The following is a 25,555-nucleotide window of genomic DNA, read 5'->3' as shown; positions in this document are numbered from 1 at the left end:
CACCCGAGATAATCGTCGTACATCCCTACTTGTGAAAATCGGGCCCCATATTGGAAACATTCCTTCAGCAATATCATAAAACTGTTGTAATGAGGTGTCCGTTTGATCCACCTCAGACATTTCAATCTGTGTTCTTTCTCGAATCCGAGGCAAATCGAAATCATATAACTGGTGATTTTTATGATAATTGGAAGGAGCTATATAGACTGGAGGGTACAAGAAAGATAAATAACATCGACCTGCCCATCCACATGGTAACCAAGTGTAAGCTTTTTCTCCGCATATAAAATATACATTCGGAGGGGTTAGCAACGGAGGACTACTGAAAATCTTCATTCTGTAAGTATAATTGCAAGTACTTTCTCCAACTTGCACATGTCCCATCCCTGGTACACAAAAGGCAGATGTACTGTTCAAAATAGGTATTGGTACAAATCGATCACTAGCCACATTTCTTGCAATAAACTGCTGAAAATAGTGTGTATGATTGAATTCTTTCAAATCTAAAAGTTTGTTCTTTAACCGTGTAACATTTGGATGAGTAGTATATATGAATTCATACAAGCACTCAGGTCTAATGAACCTTCACCGTTATTTCCCGTAGGATTGAATCCTTGATGTGTCTCAATATAGGCTAGAATCATATTGTAATCTCGCTCCGTGTATTGCTTAGGGTTTTCAACATAGTGCATGTACATAGATGATAAGATCTGAAACCATGCTTCACAACTACCTAAATATGATAGGGGTAATGAAAGAAACAAGTCATGCTTATGCATGACCGATGGCAAAAGACCACAAACCCAACAGTCTGTAACATTAGTGGTACTATGTGTCTGATAAAGCATTTCGACAAATACATTCTTAGCATAGGTCTGGCGATGTCGTTCCTTATGAGGTGCTAATGTGAAAAATAAATGCTCTGGGGTGCAGCTGTAGTTTTCATCATTGTATGCATCGGATGTTGATACTCTAAGTATACAAATACACTCATCAATATTACCAATATTACTGTAATGACTATTACAAAAGCAAATTTCACACTCATGGTCCAAGCTGAAAACAGGGGTACATAAAAAGGCAAATGACGAGGAGCAAAAGGGCGTTCATCTTCAGGTACAATACGACCAAAGGGATACATTTTTAACTAAAATCCAAAACTAAACTGGGGTAATGCAGTCCGACCTGCCAGAGGGTTCTTTTTTCCTGTGTCCGTTTAGAGCCTCACAGGCCAACTCCTATTGTTCATCTCAAAGCAATCAATTTATTCACGCTGAAATCCTTGAAAGGCAACATACAACCTGGGCCCTTCTGTTCACAAGTCTTTCTTTCTGAACAGAGCAATAACAGATTTCCAGCTCTCAACGGGTTCAGTCCAGTGTCTCACTCAGTACCCTCAGATATGAATTCTAGCAAACACTAATACTCAAGTCTTTCCTTATCTCCTACCATCATCATCTGGGGTACCGTGCTGTTTTCTCGGCCGCAGGTTGTATCGAACACGGCCAGGTATTTCCTGATCAGCAAACAACACAGGAGAAGTTGGTTCCACGACATCAGAACTACCACTAGCTTGGTGATTGATAGCGATAACAGAATTAGGGGCAATTACAGATTCAGCTGGTGTTACCCCGTACAATTCTGTCACTCCTCCTTCTAGCCCTTGCTCAACTTCGAGGGCATCAGAAAAAGGAACAAAATGAGTGGCTCGTTCACCTTCCTGTGTCCAAATTCCATCCGGGTGCTGCTGATCATAAGGAAGCGGGAGAGGCAGACGTTTAACATGGGAAACATGTATCCAATGTCGCTTCCCATCCACTTTCACCGTCGTCCGGGTAGCCAAAAGGACTTGGTGTGGCTCAGACCACCTCAGTGCCAGGCTGGTGTCTCGCTGATACTTCTTGACCAATACCCACTGGCCGGGTTCCAAACGGTGTACAAGACCCTCTGGCAGGGGCTGCAACACTGCTGCTACCTGCTGGTGAATGGAACGAAGATCTTTAGTCAAGGCATATAGATAATCTATCAACATAGGATATTCAATATCTCTAAAATATCTAGGTCTTGGCACTCCCCATACATTTTCTGGTCACCCAAACACCACCTCATATGGAGACAATCGCGAGCGAGAATGAGGAGTAACTCTTAATGACATTAGGGCCAATGGGAGAGTATCGGGTCACTTGTCTCTAGTACTTTCCTGTATTTTTGCCATTTTAAGTTTCAGTATTCCATTATCTTTCTCCACCAGCCCTGCTGACTGAGGGTGCTGAGCTGCTTGAAATTTCTGTTTAACTTGTAATCCGTTGCACACATATCTAACTAGATCTGCATTAAAATGTCCACGATTATCTGTCTAGATCAACCAGGGCAAACCAAAGCGGGGAAAGAACTCTTTGAGAAGGGCCTTTGCCGTGGCTAGGTCAGTGTTTTCTTTAGTCGGGTAGGCCTCAACCCATTTGCTGAAAGCGCATACCACTGCCAAGACATATTTTAGGCTATTGAGGCGTTTCATATGGATATAATCCATTTGGATCACTTCAAAAGGCAGGGTCGGAGGTGCAAAGTTACCACTAAGGACAGTTTCCCTCCCTCCTGGGTTGTGTTGCAAACAGATCATATAATATCGGACTAAATGAACAGCTGTTTTCTGAATATTCGGATTGTTCCAGACAGGATCTAAAAGTGCACAAATACCTTTTTCTCCAATATGGGCTGGGCCATGAGCCATGGTTACAACAGCCTGAACTAATGCATTTGGTAATAGCCATCTTTGCTTATCTGTCAAATCAACCCAACAGTTATTCTCCTCCAACCTTCCCACTTTCTGTTCCCAATGAGCCAATTCAACAAGGGTAGCTTCTTTTTGTATCTCTTGAATACTTTCCATGGTACTATTAAACAACTCAGATTATTCCACCTATCTAGAAGAGGTGGTTACAAACATAGAAGTCATTTTAGACTGAGCTGTTTCTTTAGCAACCTGATAAGCAACAGCATTTCATTCCCCCACATCATCTACCACTGCCTTATGAGCACTACACTTTATTATGGCCACCTTTTCTGGTAATGTCAGAGCTGCTAACAATCGTAAAATTAAGGGACAATGCTGTATTCTCTGACCATCTGAGGTGAGGAAACCCCTTTCCTTCCTAGGCCACGCAAAAGGCGTATTGGCTGTCTGTATAAATATTGACCTTCAGTCCTTCGCTCAATTCAGAAGCTCGTAAAAATGCCACTAATTCAGAGGCTTGTGCTGATTGATAGGGTATTCGAGAGGTTTCAACAACTGTTTTTAAAGTGGTAATTGCATAAGCAGCTGTCGTGCCATCTGCAAACTTGAAACAGGAGCCATCCACATACAATTCCCCTTGGGGGTCAGATAAAGGAATGTCTGAGGTCAATCCGACCCTTCGTCTCTTCTTCGGTCCGAAATATACAATCATGTACATCATTTTTAACTTTGTCCGAAGGGAGGGGTAGTAATGTGGCAGGGTTCAGAATGGCACAAAGTTTAATCGTAATATGCGGGGCAAACAAAGTCAATTCATATCCAGTAAGGAGCGCACTTGTGAGATGCTGTGTCTTTGTCTTATTTAATAATGCATCCACAGCATGCGGCACCATTACTGTGAGGTCAGAATTTAGAACTAGCCCTTCCGACTGTCGGATGGCCACCGTAACAGCGGCAGTGGCTCTCAGGCAGCTGGGAAGCACTCTGGCAACATTATCCAACACTGCAGAAAAATAAGCACAAGGTCTCTGCTTACCACCAAATCCTTGTGTCAACACTGAAAGGAGCAACCATCTACCTTGTGTACATAAAGCACAAAAGGTTTTTGGTAATCAGGAGTACCCAAGACGGGTGCAGAACAAAGCGCAGATTTTAAAGAATCAAAAGATTGTTGACATTCATCAGTTCAAGGAAGAGGTTCATGCACATCTTTAGTGGTTAAATACAACAAAGGTTTAGCAAGAAGAGAAAAATTAGGAATCCATTGGCGACAGTAGGAAGAGATGCCAAGAAAAGCACGAACATCACGCTGAGTACAAAGTACAGACATATTAGAAATGGTAGTAACACGCTCAGGGGTTAAGCGCCTCCCCTCCTTCGACAGAAGATGACCAAGATAGTTTACCTCCTGTTGACAATATTGAAATTTCGAGAGGGACACCTTATTAACTTTGGGTGCCAAATAATGCAACAATCTAACAGAGGCATCTTTACAGCCCTCCTCAGTATCCAAGGCCACTAGCAAATCATCCACATATTGAAGGAGGACATTTCCAGAGGGCAAAGTCAAATCGTCTAGAACAGCTTTAAGAGCCTGGCTATATATACTTGGACTTTCAGTATAGCCTTGGGGGGCGCGACAAAATCTGAAGCTGAGACCAGATAACGAGAATCGAAAAATCTGCCGGCTATCAGGATGAATCGGAATGCTAAAGAAAGCATTCTTTAAATCAATAACCAAGAAATACTTTGCCGTCGGGGGAATCATAGTGAGAATAGTAGTGATGTCTGACACCACTGGATATTGAGGTATTACAATCTTATTGACCTCCCGTAAGTCAATTACAAAACTATATTTATCAATATCCTCTGATGCTCCATCAATAGGGGCCTTTTTCAAAATCGGAAGAATAGGGCTATTACAGACATTGGCCGCAGTTTCTTCCACTATACCCTTATCGACCAAATCTTGTATTATGGACAGTAAGGCACATTCGCCTGCCGGCAAAATCTTATATTGTGGTATACGTGGCAACTTCACACCTTGTTTTAGAGTTATATGGACAGGAGGGATGTCCAACAAACTGACATCCTCGTCTCCAGTAGCCCATAGTGACGAAGGGACAGCTGCTAGCTCGGGCGGAAGAAGTTCATTTGTAGCGAAACACTGCTTGACATTTCTACTAGGAGAATGTGTAGTTAAATAGACACAATCAGGGGAACAGTAGATTTTTGCATTCAATTTTTTCAACATATCCAAGCCCAATAAGTTCTCACCACAATGCGAGGTCAATAAAAATGGGGAATCAATTGTAACTGGCCCTATAGTAAAGGGAATCGACTTGGATATGGGGCTTACCACCAGAACTCCTGGAAATCCGACTGAAACATTATTTTGCCCGGACAGAGCAGCCCCTGTGACCAATGAGCAAACAATAGAACTATTTATTGCGCCCGTGTCAATTAAAAAATCTTCAGAAGTCCCCATCAATTGCCCCTTCACATAGGGTCCTTGGAGATTGACGGGTACAGAAACTTGGCCCCCTCTCTGTCCTGGGCTGTCCTATGCGTAAGAATACCCGTCCGGTTCCCTAAACTCACAATCCTCATTATAAAACTGCCTACCTTGAGAATTGTCAAAACAATTTCTTTCTGTATTTCCACGAGCCACCTCTTACCTGCGCATATCACTCCGATCGGTACCACAACGGCCATGTCCTCTTCCTCTCACAGCCCCATTCTGCGCCATCAATAATGGACACTGAGCTCGCCAATGTCCTTCCTGTTTACAATATGCGCACTGATTTATTCCTAGAACAGGGGCCGGACCTCCGCCTCTTCCAGTCCCCACCCCCCTTGGGATGGGCCCTCTACCGCCTCTTCCTCCACCTCCTCCTTGGACGACTTGCTGTAATAGTACTCGAGTTTTAAGATCTTTTGCTTTCTTTTCCATTTTAGATTTACTCTCGTTTTCCCTATGTTCATAATACTGAGCCATGCTCAGAATCACGGAAGGGGTAGAAGTAGTCCATGTACTTTCGTCAGCTTGCAATCGAGCAGAGACCTCTGGTAATAAATTGGTTACAAAGCGATTCACAAAAAATCGAATCCCACCCTCCATACCAAGGTCCTGCCCACTAAAATCTATAAATGTGCCTTCAAACCTAGTAAAGAAATCCTTCTTTTGTTTACATGCTGTCAACTTGTCCCAATCTACCTTACGAGGTGGAATCAATGAATGCATATATGCAATGATTTAAGCTGGGAGTGTCGTTATTTAATTCTTCGGCTTATCACCTGGTTTGCGATCTTTGTCCCAGTCTTTCAATTGATCCCATGTTCCCCCTAGCTCAGCCACATGATCTGTATCATGTACTTGACGCCACACATCCACTGGAACTAACAGTCAGAAAAACAACTCAATGTCAGCTAAGGTCATCACTGCAGAAGCAGCCGCTTCAAGTTAACTCCTTATAGTAAGCCGTAGGATTCTTTCAGGGATCAGGCAGTTGCGATTTCAGTGAAAGGACCTCACTCCTTTTAAATGGAGTGTAAACCCATTGTTCCTGAAATCGAGCCTCCACTCTATCTCTAGTTACTACATTCTGATCATTTCGTATCTCTGGTATCTCAGGATGATAAATGGGGTGTACCTCTCTCATTGGCTGCTTGGAGTCCCAATTGGGACATTTCAGAAATAACCTACCTCTGTATTTTACCACAATTTCTACATTCTTATATACTTCAATGGGGCTTAGCTCAAATTTATGAACTCTTGTCTGAAATATCATGTAATATCTGAGGAGCTAGCCCATCCCGAAAACATTGTTCCCATACATTAATGAGATAATGAGACATTTGATACAACGCATGTTGCTGCATGACCGGCTCAAAATCCCTCATAGTACTCCAGCTATCAGCCACTGTATATAGATCATTTCATATCCATTTAACTGCCTGTTCAGCTATTAGTTCTTTCTCATCATGCCCTGCTGATGCTCTGGTAAATAGCCTTCAACTACTTAAGTCCCCGAAATCCCTGGAAGGGGTCAATTCCGCTGATACAGGTGTCATGCCAGCAGATTGAGAGGTCCATACAGGACTCGGGAACGAAAGAATCACACGAGGAACCCCTATTGGAGGCTGTATATCAGGGATCAATGTAGCCGTCTCCCTTACTGAGGTAGAAGGGACTTTAGAAGTCCCTAAAAGGACAGGAGAAACGGCTGTAGCAGGAATTTGGGTCGGCAGGGCAGAAGCCAAATCTAAAGGAACATCAGGATACACACGCTGAGGGGCATATGGCGGAGGGGGTCGAACATCCAATAATTCTTCTATTTCATCTTCTGCGTCAGTCCGAGTGACATAACTTTTATCTGTCTGTAGTCTAAATTGTTGATTCATACAGCCAATATTTTGCTCAGTCTGAATTTTGTCATAAGCATTGGCTTTCTGGGTAATAGTTTGTCCTGCTATAATTTTCTCTAATTTTTCCGATCCAATGCGTCTACGTTTTGCTTCTTTCTGCCACATATTTAGTGTATCAAACATTGCCTGTCTACTTCGTTTAGAGAACAATCGATTTTTTAAATACTGGGTCTTTCTCTCATCAAAAGATCCAGTCAGTGGCCATTGTGATTCCACATTGTCCTTCGTGTATTTGTGCCACAATGTGTTAAACAGAAGTGGAATAATTCTGTGCTTACAATACATATCATGACTAGGGCTTCCCTCAGGAGGAGCTGGCTGACTTTCATCCAATCATGTGCCTTTTCGGCAAACACATGCAAAACATAATTTGCTAAAGCACGGCATTGTCGCATCCATCTACTACCTAGAGATAGCCACACAGGTTTTCAACCACAGACTGACCTACGGACCATCCGACAGCCTTCCTGGTTCGCCTCACGAACTATTCTGGCTCAGCACACTATCTTAGCGTTGCGCCAGATCTGTCCAAGGGTTACCCAAGTACAACTGCCAGCGTTTCCGAGAGCAGACCGGCCGGGTGTATACTATCACAGGTCACACCAAGGCGTCTGGTCTATATCTCTATTGTAACCAAACAAATCCAGATAGGAGCATCCACCCGTGCAGTCTCAATACTGCCCCGTCAGACTCCACATAAGTTCTCCGTGGCTTACCAACCACCAAATCCAAAGATCCAAAATCAAAAACACCAAAAGAACACCCCCTTCCGAGGTGTATCTAACACAAGACAAAACAAATCACTCACCTGGTGCACTCAGGTGTGATTACGAATTCTCCACTGCCAACTCCTGATGACCAATACGGTCAGCTCCTGGGTTACGCCCGTAGTACACCGGCGTGGGGCCACTAGCAGCTGAGGCTCTCTGTTTGCGAGAGCGGAGAAACTCCAGAACTCCAGTCAGTCCACCCCCACGACCAAAGATCTCCCTCTTATTGTCCCTTTCTTTCCTGATTACGGAAGGACAACCCCAATGCGGAGTCCCGGCGGAGTCGCCAACTGATGTACTGAAAAACTAAATAACCTATGGAGCTATACCTACCAATAGCTCCCAATACCAATTACCAATAATCAGTCGGTTGGCAGTGAAGTAAGTTCAATCATTTATTAACAAAGACTCTGACAGAGGAGCCTCTCCCGACCTCACCCCTCGAGGCTCGCAGAGAAGACTGCTGGCACATACTCAATAGCTTGCATATATACTGTTACATTCTCAAACCGCTACCCAAGAAAGGAAAAATACAAGTTGGTACGGGTGGTTTCATAGGAAAGACCATATATGGCACACAAAGCAGCATCAGAATAGCTCTATTCATTATAGCAAGGTCAAAGAAGTTGGCTCCCTTCTGCCTACCGTCCGGGAGGTTCGCATGGCGCCTCCAAGAATGTGCTTATCAGGCTCGCACCCACTTGCAACCTTGACGATCCTAACGAGGGAAGAAGCAACCCTTCCTCAGCTGCCTGTCTATAACTCACACGCAGGGTTCTTGACTACTAAACAGAAAGTTACGTTTTCCTAACCGAGAGTCGCGCTAAGGCCACAAAATGGCGTCAGTTCAGCTCTGCTAACTATTCTAACATGACACATACATAAAGATATGTGTACCTTTATACAAACCTAACCAATCGATATATTTCTCATCTAAATAGACTAAATATATAGATACACCATGCTAATAATTATATTTATATGTGCCTAGGCCCGCAGCAAGGGGGACATTCGGACTTCTGTCTTTCATTACCTTAGGAAAGGTGTTGGCCAGTGTCTTGGAACTAAATGTCTATTCATACTCTGCCTCGTACTTCCCTCAGGTAACGTGTTGATCAGCATCTGGGTGCGAAATTTATATTCCTACTCTGACAGATACATACCTCAGGGAAGGTGTTGTCCAGTGTATGGGGGCTAAATTTCTATACTTACTGCACCAAGTACTTACCTCAGGGAAGGTGTTGGCCAATGTCTGGGAGCTAAATTTCTATTCTTACTCTGCCGGGTACTTACCTCAGGGAAGGTGTTGGACAGTGTCTGGGGCTAAATTTCAATTCCTACTCTGCTGGATACTTACATCAGGGAAGGGGTTAGCCAGTCTCTGGGGGGCTAAATTGCTATTCGTACTGCGCCAAGTACTTACCTCAGTAAAGGTGTTGGCCAGTGTCTTGGGGCTAAATTTGTATTCTTACTCTGCCTAGTACTTACCTCAGGGAAGGTGTTGGTCAGTGTCTGGGTGCTAAATTTCTATTCCTACTCTGTCAGATACTTACCTCAGGGAAGGTGTTGACCAGTGTCTGGGGCAAAATTTCTAATCTTACTGAGCTGAGTACTTACCTCAGGGATGAATGTCTATTCTTACTCCGCCGTCTACTCACTTCTGGGCAGGTGTTGGCCAGTGTCTGGGGATACATTTCTATTCCTAATCTGCTGGATACTTACCTCAGAGAAGGTGTTGGCCAGTGTGTGGGGCTAAATTTCTATTCTTAATCCACCATGTACATACCTCACGGAAGGTGTTGGCCAGTGACTGGGGACTAAATTTCTATTCTCACTCTGCCGGGCACTTCCCTCAGGGAAGGTGTTGGCCAATGCCTGGGGGCAAATTTCTATTCGTACTCTGCTGTGTTCATACCTCAGGGAAGGTGTTGGCCAGTGTATGGGGCTAGATTCCTAGTCTTACTCTGCCATGTACTTACCTCAGGGAAGGTGTTGGCCAGTGTCTAGGGCTAAATATCTACTCCTACTCTGCTGGGTGCTTACCTTAGAGAATGTGTTGGGCAGTATCTTGGGCCTAAATGTCTATTCATACTCTGCCTAGTACTTACCTCAGGGAAGGTGTTGGCCAGTGTATGGGGGCTAAATTTCTCTTCTTACTGCACCGAGTACTTACCTCAGGGAAGGTGTTGGCTAGTGTCTGGGTGCTAAATTTCAATTCCTACTCTGCCGGGTACTTACCTCAGGGAAGGTGTTGCCCAGTGTCTGGGGCTAAATTTCAATTCCTACTCTGCCGGGTACTTACCTCAGGGAAGGTGTGGGCCAGTGTCTGGGGGCTAAATGTCTATTCTTACTCTGATGGGTACTTACCTCAGGGAAAGTGTTGCCCAGTGTCTGGGGCTAAATTTCTATTTCTACTCAGCTGGGTACTTACCTCAGGGAAGGTGTTGTCCAGTGTCTGGGGGCTAAATTTCTATTTTTCCTGTGCTGAGTACTTACCTCAGTGACAGTGTTGGCAAGTGTCTTGGGGCTAAATTTGTATTCTTACTCTGCCTAGTACTGACCTCAGGGAACGTGTTGGTCAGTGTCTGGGTGCTAAATTTCAATTCCTACTCTGCCGGGTACTTACCTCAGGGAAGGTGTTGCCCAGTGTCTGGGGCTAAATTTCAATTCCTACTCTGCCGGGTACTTACCTCAGGGAAGGTGTGGGCCAGTGAATGGGGATAACTATCTACTCCTACTCTGCCGGATGCTTACCTTAGGAAAGGTGTTGGCCAGTGTCTTGTGACTAAATGTCTATTCTTACTCTGATGGGTACTTACCTCAGGGAAAGTGTTGCCCAGTGTCTGGGGCTAAATTTCCATTTCTACTCAGCTGGGTACTTACCTCAGGGAAGGTGTTGTCCAGTGTCTGGGGGCTAAATTTCTATTCTTCCTGTGCTGAGTACTTACCTCAGTGACAGTGTTAGCAAGTGTCTTGGGGCTAAATTTGTATTCTTACTCTGCCTAGTACTGACCTCAGGGAACGTGTTGGTCAGTGTCTGGGTGCTAAATTTCTATTCCTATTCTGCCACATGCTCACCTCAGGGAAGGTGTTGACCAGTGTCTGGGGGCTAAATTTCTAATCTTACTGAGCTGAGTACTTACCTCAGGGATGACGTTGGTCAGCGTCTGGGTATAAAATATCTACTCATACTCTGCCGGGTGCTTACCTTAGAAAGGGTGTTTGCCAGAGTATTGGGGCTAAATGTCTATTCATAATCTGCCTAGTACTTACCTCAGGGAAGGCGTTAGTGTATTGGTGCTAAATTTATATTGTACCTACCTCAGGAAATGTGTTGGCCAATGTCTGGGGGCTAAATTTCTATTCTTACTCTGCTGAGTTCTTACCTCAGTGAAGGTGTTTGCCAGTGTCTTGGGGCTGCAGTTGTATTCTTACTCTGCCTAGTACTTACCTCAGGGAGGGTGTTGGTCAGTGTCTGGGTGCTAAATTTCTATTCCTACTCTGCTAGATACTTACCTCAGGGAAGGTGTTGGCCAGTGTCTGGGGCTAAATTTCTTTTCCTACTCTGCCTACTACTTACCCTAGGGAAGGTGTTTGCCAGTCTCTGGGAGTCAGATTTCGAGCCTTACCCTGCCTAGTACTTACCTCAGGGAAGGTGTTGGTAAGTGTCTGGGTGCTAAATTTCTATTCCTACTCTGCCAGATACTTACCTCAGGGAAGGTATTGACCAGTGTCTTGGGGTTACATTTCTTATCTTAATGAGCTGAGTACTTACCTCAGGGATGATTTTGGTCAGCGTTCGGGTACTAAATTCCTGATCATACACTGCCGGGTAGTTACCTCAGGGAAGATGTTGGTCAGAGTCTTGGGGTTACATTTCTATTCCTACTCCGCTTAGTACGTACCTCAGGGTAGGTGTAGGCCAGTGTCTGGGGCTAAATTTCTATTCTTACTCCGCCATGTACTTACCTCAGTGAAGGTATGGGCCAGTGTCTGGGGGCCGAATTTCTATTCTTACGCTGCCGTGAACTTACCTTAGGTAAGTCGTTGGCCAATATCTGGGGCTCTATTTCTATTCTCACTCTGCCGGGTACTTCTCTCAGGGAAGGTGTTGGCCAATGTCTGGGGGCTAAATTTCTAAACTTACTCTGCTGGGTACTTACCTCAGGGAAGGTGTTGGACAGTGACTGGGGGCTGAATTTCTATTCTTACTCTGCTGGGTAGTTACCTCAGGTAAGGTGTTGGCCAATATCCGGGGGATAATTTTCCTTACTGTGCCATGTACTTATCTCAAGGAAGGTGTTGGCCAGTGTCTGGGGGCTAAATTTCTATTCTTACGCCACTGAGTACTTACTTCATGGAAGGTATTGTCTAGTATCTGGGGCTCATTTTCTATTCTCACTCTGCCAGAAACGTATCTCAAGGAAGGTATTGACCAGTGTCTGGGGGTTATATTTCTAATCTTAATGAGCTGAGTAGTTACCTGAGGGATGATGTTGGTCAGCGTCTGGGTTCTAAATTTCTCTTCATACTCTGCCGGATACTTATTTCAAGGAAGATGTTGGTCAGAGTTTTGGGGTTAAATTTCTATTCCTACTCAGCTGAGTACTAACCTCAGGGTAGGTGTAAGCCAGTGTCTGGGGCTAAATATCTATTCTTCCTCCGCCATGTACTTACTTCAGGGAAGGTATGGGCCAGTGACAGGGGCTGAATTTCTATTCTTACTCTGCCGGGTACTTACCTTAGGTAAGTTGTTGGCCAGTGTCTGGTGCTAAATTTTTCATATTAATGAGCTGAGTACTTACCTCAGAGATGATGTTGGTCAGCGTCTGGATGCTAAATGTCTATTCATACTCTGGTGGGTACTTACCTCAGGAAAGGTGTTGGCCAGAGTCTTAGGGTTAAATTTCTATTCCTACTTATCCAAGTACTTACCTCGGGGAAGGTGTTGGCCAGAGTATGGGTGCTAAATTTCTATTCCTACTTTACCAGGTACTTACCCCAGGGTAGGCTTAGGCCAGTGTCTGGGGATAAATCTTCATTCTTACTCTGCTGGGTACGTACCTCAGGGAAGGTGTTGGCTAGTGTATGGAGCTATATTTCTATTCTTAATCCACTGTGTACTTACCTCAGGGACGGTTTTGGACAGTGACTGGGGGCTAAATTTCTATTCTCACTGTGCCAGGTACTTCCCTCAGGGACCGTGTTGGCCAATGTCTGGGGGCTACATTTCTATTCTTACTCTGATGGGTACTTATCTCAGGGAAGGTGTTGGCCATTCTTTGGGGGTAAATTTCTATTCCTACTCTGCCAGGTACTTACGTCAGGGAAGGTGTTGGCCAGTATCTGGGGCTACATTTCTATTACTTCTTTGCCATGTACTTTCCCCAGGGAAGGTGTTGGCCAATGTCTGGGGGCTAAATTTCTATTCTTACTCTGCTGGGTACTTAACTCAGGTAAGGTGTTGGCCATTGTCTGGGGCTACATTTCTATTCCTACTCATCCGGGTACTTACCTCAGGGAAGGTGTTGGCCTGTGGTTGGGGCTACATTTCTATTCTAACTCTGCAATGTACTTATCTTACTATGCTGGGTACTTACCACAGGGAAGGTGTAGGCCAATATCCGGGGATACATTTCTATTCTTACTGTGCCATGTACTTACCACAGGTAAGGTGTTGGCTAGTGTCTGTGGGCTAAATTTCTATTCTTACGCCACTAAGTACTTACTTCAGGAAAGGTATTGGCAGGTGTCTGGGGCTTAATCTCTATTCTTACTCCGCCATCTACTTACCTCAGGGAAGGTGTTGGCCAATGTCCGGGGTCTAAATTTCTATTCTTACTCTGTTGGGTACTTACCTCAGGGAAGGTGTTGGCCAGTGTCTGGGATAAATATCTACTCCTACTTTGCCGGTTGCTTACCTTAGAAAAGGTGTTGGCCAGTATCTTGGGGCTAAATCTCTACTCATACGCGTCTAGTACTTAACTCAGGGAAGGTGTTGGCCAGTATCTGGGGGCTAAATTTCTATTCATACTGCACCGAGTACTTTCCTCAGGGAAGGTGTTGGCCAGTGTCTGGGTGCTAAATTTCTAATCATACTCTGCCGGGTTCTTACCTTAGGGAAGGTGTTGGGCAGTGTCTGGCGCTAAATTTCTATTCCTACTCTGCCAGGTACTTAACTCAGGGAAGGTGTTGGCCAGTGTGTGGGGCTAAATTTCTATTCTTACTGTACCAAGTACTTACCTCAGGGAATGTGTTGGCTGATGTCTATGGTCGAATTATCTATTCTTTCTCTGCAGGGTACTTACCTCAGGGAAGGTGTTGGCCAGTGTCTTGGGGCTAAATGTCTATTCATATTCTGCCTAGTTCTTACCTCAGGTAAGGTGTTAGTCAGTGTCTAGGTGCTAAATTTATATTCCTACTCTGCCAGATACTTAGCTCAGGGAAGGTGTTGGCCAGTGTCTGGGGGCTACATTTCTATTCTTACTGTACCAAGTACTTACCTCAGGGAAGGTGTTGGCTGATTGATGTCTATGGGCTAAATTTCTATTCTTAGTCTGCAGGGTACTTACCGCAGGGAAGGTGTTGGCCAGTGTATGGGGCTAAATTTCTATTCTTACTGAGCCGAGTACTTACCTCAGTGAAGGTGTTAGCCAGTGTCTTAGGGCTAAATATGTATTCTTACTCTTCCTAGTACTTACCTCAGGGAAGGCGTTGGTCAGTATCTGGGTGCTAAATTTTTATTCCTACTCTGTCAGATACTTACATCAGGGAAGGTGTTGACCAGTGTCTAGAGGCTAAATTTCTAATCTTACTGAGCTGAGTACTTACCTCAGGGATGATGTTGATTAGCGTCTGGGTGCTAAATATCTATTCCTACTCTGCCAGGTGCTTACCTTAGGAGAGGTGTTGGCCAGTGTCTTGGGGCTAAATGTCTATTCATACTCTGCCTAGTACTTCCCTCAGGGAACGTGTTGGCCAATGTCTGGGGCCTAAATTTCTATTCTTACTCTGCTGGGTACTTACCTCAGGGGAGGTGTTGGCCAATGTGTGAGGCTAAATTTCTATTCTTACTCCGCCGTCTACTTACCTCAGGGAAGGTGTTGGCCAGTGAAGGGGGGCTACATTTCTATTCTTACTCTTCTGGGTACTTAACTCAGGGAAGGTGTTGGCCGATGTCTGGGGTCAAAATCTCTATTATTACTCTGCCGGGTACTTACCTCAGGGAAGGTGTTGGCCACCGTCTGGGGCTGAATCTCTATTCCTACTCCGCTGGGTGCTTACCTCAGGAGAGGTGTTGGACAGTGTCTTGGGGCAACATTTTTATTCTTACTCAGCCTGGTACTTACGTCAGGGAAGGTGTTGGTCAGTGTTTGTGTGCTAAATTTCTATTCCTACTCTGCTGGATACTTATGTTACGGAAGGTGTTGGCCAATGTCTGGGGGTTACATTTCTAATCTTATTTAGCTGAGAACTTACCTCAGGGATGCTGTTTGCCAGTGTCTGGGTGCTAAATTTCTATTCATACTCCGCCGGGTACTTCCCCAGGGAAGGTGTTGGACAGAGTCCTGGGGCTAAATTACTATTCCTACTCTGCCGAGTACTTACCTCAGGGGAAGTAGTGGCCAATATACGGGGGCTAAATTTCAATTCTTACTCTGACGGGTACTTACCTCAGGGAAGGTGTTGGCTAGTGTTCGGGCTACATTTCTGTTCCTACTACGCGAGGTACTTACCTCAGGGAAGGTGTTGACCAGCGTCTGTGTGCTAAATTTCTATTCACACTCCGCCGGATACTTACCTCACGAAAGGTGTTGGCCAGTGTCTGGGGCTAAATATCTATTCCTACTCCGCCGGCCAGCTTACCTTAGGAAAGGTGTTGGCCAGTGTCTAGGGGCAACATTTCTATTCATACTCTGCCTAGAACTTACCTCATGAAAGGTGTTAGTCAGTGTCTGGGTGCTAAATTTATATTCCTAATCTGCTGTATGCTTACCTCAGGTAAGGTGTTGGCCAGTGTCTGGAGGGCAAATTTCTATTCATACTCTGCCGGGTACTTCCTCAGGGAAGGTATTGGACAGAGTCTAGGGACTAAATTTTAATTCCTACTCTACCGAGTACTTCCCTCAGGGAAGGTGTTGGCCAGTGTCTGGGGGCTAAATTTCTATTCTTATTCCACTAGGTACTTACCTCAGGGAAGGTGTTGGCCAGTGTCTGGGGCTAAATTTCTATTCTTACTCCACTGGGTACTTACCTCAGGGAAGGTGTTGGCTAGTGATTGGGACTAGATGTCTATTCCAACTGCGCCATTTACTTACCTTGGTGAATATGTTGGCCAGTGACTGGGGGCTAGATTTCTATTTTCACTCTTCTGGGTACTTGCCTCAGGGAAGGTGTTGGCCAGTGTTTGGGCTAAATTTTTGTTCCTAGTCCGCCGGATACTTACCTCAGGGAAGATGTTGGCCAGTGTTTGGGGGCTAAATTTCCATTCATACTCCGCCAGGTACTTACCTTAGTAAAGGTGTTGGCCAGTGTCTGGGGGCAAAATTTCTAATCATACTCCGCCGGGTACTTACCTCAAGGAAGGTGTTGGCCAGTGTCTGGGCTAAATTTCTATTCCTACTCAGCCAAGTACTTACCTCAGGGCAGGTGTTGGCCAGTGTCTTGGGGCTAAATTTCTATTATTACTCCGCTGAGTACTTACCTCAGGGAAGGTGTTTGCCAGTGTCTGGGAGACAGATTTTCTATTCTTACCCTGCCAGGTACTTATCTCAGGGAAGGTGTTGGCCAGTGGCTGGGGCTAAATTTCTATCCTTAGTCCGCCAATGTACTTACCTCAGGGAAGATGTTGGCCAGTGTCTGGGGGCCAGATTTTCTTTTCCTACTCTGCTGGTAAATTACCTTATGGAAGGTATTGGCCAGTGTCTGGCGCCTAAATTTATATTCTTACTTTGCTAGATATTTACCTCAGAGAATTTGTTGGCCAGTGACAGGGGGCTAGATTTCTACCTTTTACTCTTCCGGGTACTTACCTCAGGGAAGGTGTTGGCCAGTGTTCGGGCTAAATTTCTGTTCCTACTATGCCAGGTACTTACCTCAGGGAAGGTGTTGACTAGCGTCTGGGTGCCAAATTTCTATTCATACTCCGCCGGGTACTTACCTCCGGGAAGGAGTTGGCCAATATCCAGGGGCTTAATTTCTATTCTTGCTCTGCTGGGTACTTACCTCAGGGACGGTGTTGCCCAATGTATGGGGCTAAATTTCTATTCATCATCCACTGGGTACTTACCTCGGGGAAGGTATTGGCCAGTATCTGGGGCTAAATTTCTATTCCTACTCCAATGGGTACTTGCCTCAGGGAAGGTATTGGCCAATGTGTAGGGGCTAAATTTCTATTCTTACTGTGCCGAGTACTTAACTCAGGGAAGGTTTTGGCCAGCATCCGAGTGTTAAATTCCTATTCATACTCCGCCGGGTACCTACCTCAGGGAAGGTGTTGGCCAGTGTCTGGGGCTAAATATCTATTTCTACTACGGTGTGTGCTTACCTCAGGGAAGGTTTTGGCAAGTGCTTGGGGAACATTTCTATCCTTACTCTGCTGGGTACTTACCTTAAAGAAGGTGTTGGCCAGGGTCTGGGGGCTAAATTTCTATTCTTACTCTACTGTGTACTTACCTCATCGACGGTGTTGGCCAGTGCTTGGGGAAAATTTCTATTCCTACTCCACAGGGTACTGACGTCAGGGAAGGTGTTGGCTAGTGACTGGGGGCTGGATTTCTATTCTTACACTGCTGGGTACTTACCTCAGGGAAGGTGTTGGCCAATATCGGGGGCTTTATTTGTCTTCTTACTCTGCCAGGTACTTAACTCAGTGAAGGTGTTCACCAGTTTCTGGGGGCTAAATGTATATTCTTACTTCACTGAGTACTTACCTTAGGGAAGGTGTTGGCCAGTGTGTGGGGCTAAACTTCTATTCTTAGTCTGCTGGGTACTTACCTCAGGGAAGGTGTTGGCCAATGTGTGAGGCTAAATTTCTATTCTTACTCCGCCATCTACTTACCTCAGGGAAGGTGTTGGCCAGTGAAGGGGGGCTACATTTCTATTATTACTCTTCTGGGTACTTAACTCAGGGAAGGTGTTGGCCAATGTCCGGGGTCAAAATCTCTATTCTTACTCCGCCGGGTACTTACCTCAGGGAAGGTGTTGGACAGAGTCCTGGGGCTAAATTTCCCTTCCTACTCTGCCGAGTACTTACCTCAGGGAAAGTGGTGGCCAATATACGGGGGCTAAATTTCAATTCTTACTCTGCCGGGTACTTACCTCAGGGAAGGTGTTGGCCAGTGTTCGGGCTACATTTCTGTTCCTACCACACGAGGTACTTACCTCAGGGAAGGTGTTGACCAGCGTCTGTGTGCTAAATTTCTATTCACACTCCGCCGGATACTTACCTCACGAAAGGTGTTGGCCAGTGTCTGGGGCTAAATATCTATTCCTACTCTGCCGGCCAGCTTACCTTAGGAAAGGTGTTGGCCAGTGTCTAGGGGCTACATTTCTATTCATACTCTGCCTAGAACTTACCTCATGGAAGGTGTCAGTCAGTGTCTGGGTGCTAAATTTATATTCCTAATCTGATGTATACTTACCTCAGGGAAGGTGTTGGCCAGTGTCTGGGGGGTAAATTTCTATTCATACTCTGCTGGGTACTTCCTCAGGGAAGGTATTGGGCAGAGTCTAGGGACTACATTTTAATTCCTACTCTACCGAGTACTTCCCTCAGGGAAGGTGTTGGCCAGTGTCTGGGGGCTAAATTTCTATTCTTATTCCACTAGGTACTTACCTCAGGGAAGGTGTTGGCCAGTGTCTGGGGCTTAATTTATAATCTTACTCCACTGGGTACTTACCTCAGGGAAGGTGTTGGCTAGTGATTGGGGCTAAATGTCTATTCCTTCTGCGCCATTTACTTACCTTGGTGAATATGTTGGCCAGTGACTGGGGGCTAGATTTCTATTTTCACTCTTCTGGGTACTTGCCTCAGGGAAGGTATTGGCCAGTGTTTGGGCTAAATTTTTGTTCCTAGTCCGCCGGGTACTTACCTCAGGGAAGGTGTTGGCCACTGTCTGGGGCTGAATCTCTATTCCTACTCCGCTGGGTGCTTACCTCAGGAGAGGTGTTGGACAGTGTTTTGGGGCAACATTTTTATTCTTACTCAGCCTGGTACTTACGTCAGGGAAGGTGTTGGTCAATGTTTGTGTGCTAAATTTCTATTCCTACTCTGCTGGATACTTATGTTACGGAAGGTGTTGGCCAATGTCTGGGGGTTACATTTCTAATCTTATTTAGCCGAGAACTTACCTCAGGGATGCTGTTTGCCAGTGTCTGGGTGCTAAATTTCTATTCATACTCCGCCGGGTACTTATCTCAGGGAAGGTGTTGGACAGAGTCCGGAGGCTAAATTTCAATTCTTACTCTGATGGGTACTTACCTCAGGGAAGGTGTTGGCCAGTGTTCGGGCTACATTTCTGTTCCTACTACGCGAGGTACTTACCTCAGGGAAGGTGTTGACCAGCGTCTGTGTGCTAAATTTCTATTCACACTCCGCCGGATACTTACCTCACGAAAGGTGTTGGCCAGTGTCAGGGGCTAAATATCTATTCCTACTCCGCCGGCCAGCTTACCTTAGGAAAGGTGTTGGCCAGTGTCTAGGGGCTAAATTTCTATTCATACTCTGCCTAGAACTTACCTAATGGAAGGTGTTAGTCAGTGTCTGGGTGCAAAATTTATATTCCTAATCGGCTGTATACTTACCTCAGGGAAGGTGTTGGCCAGTGTCTGGGGGCTAAATTTCTATTCTTATTCCACTGGGTACTTACCTCAGGTAAGGTGTTGGCTAGTGATTGGGGATAAATGTCTATTCCTACTGCGCCATTTACTTACCTTGGTGAATATGTTGGCCAGTGACTGGGGGCTAGATTTCTATTTTCACTCTTCTGGGTACTTGCCTCAGGGAAGGTGTTTGCCAGTGTTTGGGCTAAATTTTTGTTCCTAGTCCGCCGGATACTTACCTCAGGGAAGGTGTTGGCCAGTGTTTGGGGGCTAAATTTCTATTCATACTCCGCCAGGAACTTACCTTAGTAAAGGTGTTGGCCAGTGTCTGGGGGCTAAATTTCTAATCATACTCCGCCGGGTACTTACCTCAGGAAAGGCTTTGGCCAATATCCGGGGGCTTAATTTCTATTCTTGCTCTGCTGGGTACTTACCTCAGGGACGGTGTTGCCCGATGTACGGGGCTAAATTTCTATTCATCATCCACCGGGTACTTACCTCGGGGAAGGTATTGGCCAGTATCTGGGGCGAAATTTCTATTCCTACTCCAATGGGTGCTTACCTCAGGGAAGGTATTGGCCAATGTGTAGGGGCTAAATTTCTATTCTTACTGTGCCGAGTACTTAACTCAGGGAAGGTTTTGGCCAGCATCTGAGTGTTAAATTCCTATTCATACTCCGCCGGGTACCTACCTCAGGGAAGGTGTTGGCCAGTGTCTTGGGCTAAATATCTATTCCTACTCCGGTGTGTGCTTACCTCAGGGAAGGTTTTGGCAAGTGCTTGAGGAACATTTCTATTCTTACTCTGCTGGTACTTACCTTAAAGAAGGTGTTGGCCAGGGTCTGGGGGCTAAATTTCTATTCTTACTTCACTGAGTACTTACCTTAGGGAAGGTGTTGGCCAGTGTGTGGGGCTAAACTTCTATTCTTACTCTGCTGGGTACTTACCTCAGGAAAGGTGTTGGCCAATGTGTCAGGATATATTTCTATTCTTACTCCGCCGTCTAATTACCTCAGGGAAGGTGTTGGCCAGTGAAGGGGGGCTACATTTCTATTCTTACTCTTCTGGGTACTTAACTCAGGGAAGGTGTTGGCCAATGTGCGGGTCAAAATCTTCTATTCTTACTGTGCAGAGTACTTACTTCAGGGAAGGTGTTGGCCAGCGTGTGGGTGCTAAATTTCTATTCATACTCCACCAGATACTTACCTCAGGGAAGGTATTGTCCAGTGTCTGGGGCTACATTTCTATTCCTACTCCGACGGGTACTTACCTCAGGGAAGGTGTTGCCTAGTGTGTAGGGGCAACATTTATATTCTTATAGTGCAGAGTTCTTACCTCAGGGAAGGTGAAGGCCAGTGTCTGGGGCTAAATATCTATTCCTAATCCGCTGGGTGCTTACCTCAGTAAATCTGTTGGCCAGTGTCTTAGAGCAAAATTTGGATTCGTGCTCCGCAGAACACTTACCCCAGGGAAGGTGTTGGTCAGTTTCTGGGTGCTACATTTTTATTCCTACCCTGCCGGACATTTACCTCAGGGAAGGTGTTGGCCAGTGTCTTGAGCTAAATTTCTATTCTTTCTCTGCCGGGTACTTACCTCAGGGAAGGTGTTGGCCAGTGACTTGGGGCTAAACGTGTTAATTACTTTGCCGGGTACTTACCTCAGGGAAGGTGTTGGCAAATTCCTGGGAGCTACATTTCTATTCTTACTCTACCGGGTACTTACCTCAGGGAATGCGTTGGCCAGTGTCTGGGGCTAAATATCTATTCCTACTCTGCTGGGTGCTTACCTCAGGAAAGGTGTTGGCCAGTGTCTTGGGGCTAAGTTTCTATTCATACTCTGCCTAGAGCTTACCTCAGGGAAGGTATTAGTCAGTGTCTGGGTACTAAATTTATATTCCTACTCTGCCGTGTATTTACCTCAGGGAAGGTGTTGGCCAGTGTCTGGGGGCTAAATTTCTATTTATACTCCGCCGGGTACTTACCTCAGTAAAAGGTGTTGGCCAGTGTCTGGGGGCTAAATTTCTAATCATACTCCGCAGGGTCTTTACCTCAGTGAAGGTGTTGGCCAGTGTCTGAGCTAAATTTCTATTCCTACTCAGTCCGGTACTTCCCTCAGGGCAGGTGTTAGCCAGTGTGTTGGGGCTAAATTTCTATTCTTACTCCGCCGAGTACCTACCTCAGGTAAGGTGTTTGCCAGTGTCTGGGAGGCAGATTTTCTAATCTTACCCTGCCGGGTACTTACCTCAGGGAAGGTGTTGGCCAGTGTCTCGGGACAGATTTTCTATTCTTACTCTGCCAGGTGCTTACCTCAGGGAAGGTGTTGGCCAGTGTCTGGGGGGCATATTTTCTATTCTTACTCTGCCGGGTACTTACCTCAGGGAAGGTGTTGGCCAGTGTCTGGCGCCTAAATTTCTATTCTTACACTGATGGATACTTACTTCAGGGAAGGTGGTTTGCCATTGTCTGGGGGCTTAATTTCTATTATTACTCTGCTGTGTGCTAGCAACAGGAAAAGTGTTGGACCCTGAATCAAAAAGCGCAATATAGTATCTTTACTCAGCTAGTACAAAGAAATGGAATAGGTCGAAGAATAATTGAAACATGTGCTTGATCCTTATCTTTGTTTTTCTAACCAGATATCTCACAGACCCGTAGGGGAGAGTAGTTTGCGCTTTACAACTACGGATTTACATTTACATTTACATTTACATTTACAGAAAGCCATTTCCATCAATCTTTAAGGTGGGAAAAGGAAGTACAGCTTGAAAGTTGAAACATCAGTTGCAGAATAAAAAAATAAAAAAATTTGGATACAAATGAAAATACCTTTTTCTTTGCCTGATCTCATTTTTCAACTTCAACAGGAGCACTGTTGTTCTTTAAACGTTAAGGGTTTCTAAAGGAATAATGACAATTGTCTGAGTGTGAAACTAACTTTAAAAATGTTTGTTTTAATTTGCAAGTTAAAAAACATTTTAAAATAAAATTTCCTAATCCTTTTCTTGATACTTCTCATTCCAGCTACCTCAATAAAGTACACCTGGAATATCTATCAGATTTGAAGAGAGTCCCCGCTAAAGCAGCACTTCCAATAATACTTTTGCAAACAAACCTTAATCTCAAAACAACTAAGAAATGCAAACCTCAGGAACAACTGCAAATATTTCTCTTTTCTTCAAGAAAGTACTATAATTACTTTTGTTTAACAGGAAATTAAAACTGTCAATTAATAGTTTAGCACATTTAAAATGAGTTGTTTAAACTTTATCTTGCCGCCTTTCTGTATCAAAAAAGACACTACATTTTTTTTACAATTTTACTTAGGAACCGTATAACTTCTGTAAAAATACAACAGTAGCTTCAAAAAACGTAGTCACTTATCCTTATCCTTTATGCACAGAATCATCAACGGCAGATTCCAGTCGCTGAGCAAGTTACTTACAATCAAGGTGGGGTAACATGTTATTGAAATTTTGTGGCTTCATTTCCTGTAAGGAAAGATTAACTGAGCCCAAAAGTCATTGGAGGTGTGTAGAATATTTCTCATCGCATTGCAAAGGTAGAGTGGTTACTCTGAGTGATATCGTGGAAAGGTCCACAGAGCATAAATACTCTGCCTCTATGATGGAGATAGATGTTAGGGAGAATCTACAGCAGATTAAAATTTTGGCAGCCACCTCCAATGAACCCTGTGGCTCAGTTTTACGGGTTGTTGCACAAAACATACCCATGCACATTCCTAGTAATATGCCAACAATCCCTAATTTAAGGTGCACAATCCAGAGAACAAAACAGGCCATCAATCCACACGCAACAAGACCACAAACGTTTTCAGATATTAACATCCCCCGAGAACTGACTGTCACTTTTACTAATGAGACTTTTCTTTTGCATGATCATCAAAATCCTCTAAAAGCCTTCTAATCTTCTCTACGCATGTAATTTGGTCACCCTTGAGAATACTGAAATTTGGATGATGGATGGCACTTTTAAGTCTACACCCAATCCTTTTATCCAAATTCACACTATTCATGGCAATATTAACAACACAACTGTTCCCTTAGGATTTAGTTTACTGCCTGACAGTCAATCTTCCACTTATACTGAGGTTTTATCAGTTATAAAATCCATAACTCTGAACAAAAGTCCTAAAAAAGTGATAATTGATTTTGAGTTGCAAATAATAAATACTATTACTAAACTATATCTAGATACCCAAATCCAATGATGTTTTTTCACTTTTCCCAGGCATTTGAGACAAATTCAGAAAAAATCCTTAGCTGAAGTTTATGTGTCAAACAGCAAACTTCAAAATGAACTTAAAAACGAACTGCTTTGTGTTTTGTTCCTCCTGAATGTGTAGATGACTTTCACACTGCAATTCTTCAATCACAATATTTTACAGCAAATAAAGAGAAATTGGAGCAGTTTTTAATTATTTTGAGGACACCTGGTTTGGCCATCTGAGCAGTTCAGGTCGCAGGATGAAGCCAAGGTTCCCCATTGAATGGTGGAACTGCGACTTAACTTGCTTAGAGGGGGAGCAGAGACAAACATTCCTTTGAAGGATGGGCATAACTCTTTTAATATATCAATTGTGAAGAGTCATTGAAATTTTCATCATTTCTCAGAAATTTTGAAAAAAGAAAGCAAAGTTTCCAAGTAATTAGGATGGCTTAGTCACTTTCAGGTAGTCTGAATCCTTGAGTGTAACGAAGTAGCAAAGAAATGTGTGAAAGACTTCTTCCTAAAATTCAACAATTTCCTTTAATTGGCACGTCTGACTATCTTGAAAGTGTTGCTTATATTCTTAATTTCTAGTTAACACTATCACCATATGGATTAATTGCCTGTTTTACACCACTTCCAAAACATTCAATTGGCCAATAAATATTAATTTTGCTATCTTGCCAACTTGGTACATTTGTCAGAACTTCCGGCACATCTATTGTGGTACACGGTTTGCACATTTTCAAATGTTGAATTTATAAACTTTGCACTTTTAGGCAAGGTGTGGTTTAATGAAGGTGTCTGTGTTTTTCAAAGATAGATTTTATAAACAGTACCTTAGCTAAAAAACTAATTGTCCAAATGTATGTATGTTATGGCAACCTCCATGGGGATCAAAGTGTTGTTAATTGAAATTAAAAAACATACTCTCCACAGTACTTGAACATATCTCCAACTTTTCTTACAGAAAATGTACCTATCACACATTGTAATATAAAGAAAATAAAGCTAACTGCTAACTTCCACTCATTGCAGTCTGAGATGCACCACCAACTACAGAAACAAACGTGAAACAGAGTGCATCTACGAAGTTTCTATAAATCGAAAATGGACTATTTGATCCATTATACTTATTGCAAAACTGTCGAAAAAATCATATTTATAAAACTTTTACAAATGTATTGGGGTTTGCAATAAATTATTTGTTGTGCTTCTTTAAAACATAAAAGAAACCTTTTTTGGAAAGATTGCAATAAATTATATTTAATCAATAAATAAACCTTTTCATTGTAAACTGGGAGTATTTATTGGCAATTTCATTTTAAATTGTTAGTTCAATGTTGCATATGTTCTAAATTGCTTTCAAATTTTCAGAGTGGTTTTAACAAATGTAGTGATCTTTTATTTTGTAGTATGTTTGTATAATATTAATTTCCCAAAAATGTGTTTACATGTTAATATTTTTTAATTTAATACTTAGATGTTTCTTTTTCTGGAAAAATACCTGGGTATTAAAATACTACCCCACCGAATACCCAAATTTCCCAAGCATCCCACTCCTAAAGGTTAGC

The sequence above is a fragment of the Lissotriton vulgaris genome, chromosome 8 (genome assembly GCF_964263255.1).
Source record: "Lissotriton vulgaris chromosome 8, aLisVul1.2, whole genome shotgun sequence".
Taxonomy (NCBI): domain Eukaryota; kingdom Metazoa; phylum Chordata; class Amphibia; order Caudata; family Salamandridae; genus Lissotriton; species Lissotriton vulgaris.
This window is presented reverse-complemented; position numbering follows the sequence as displayed.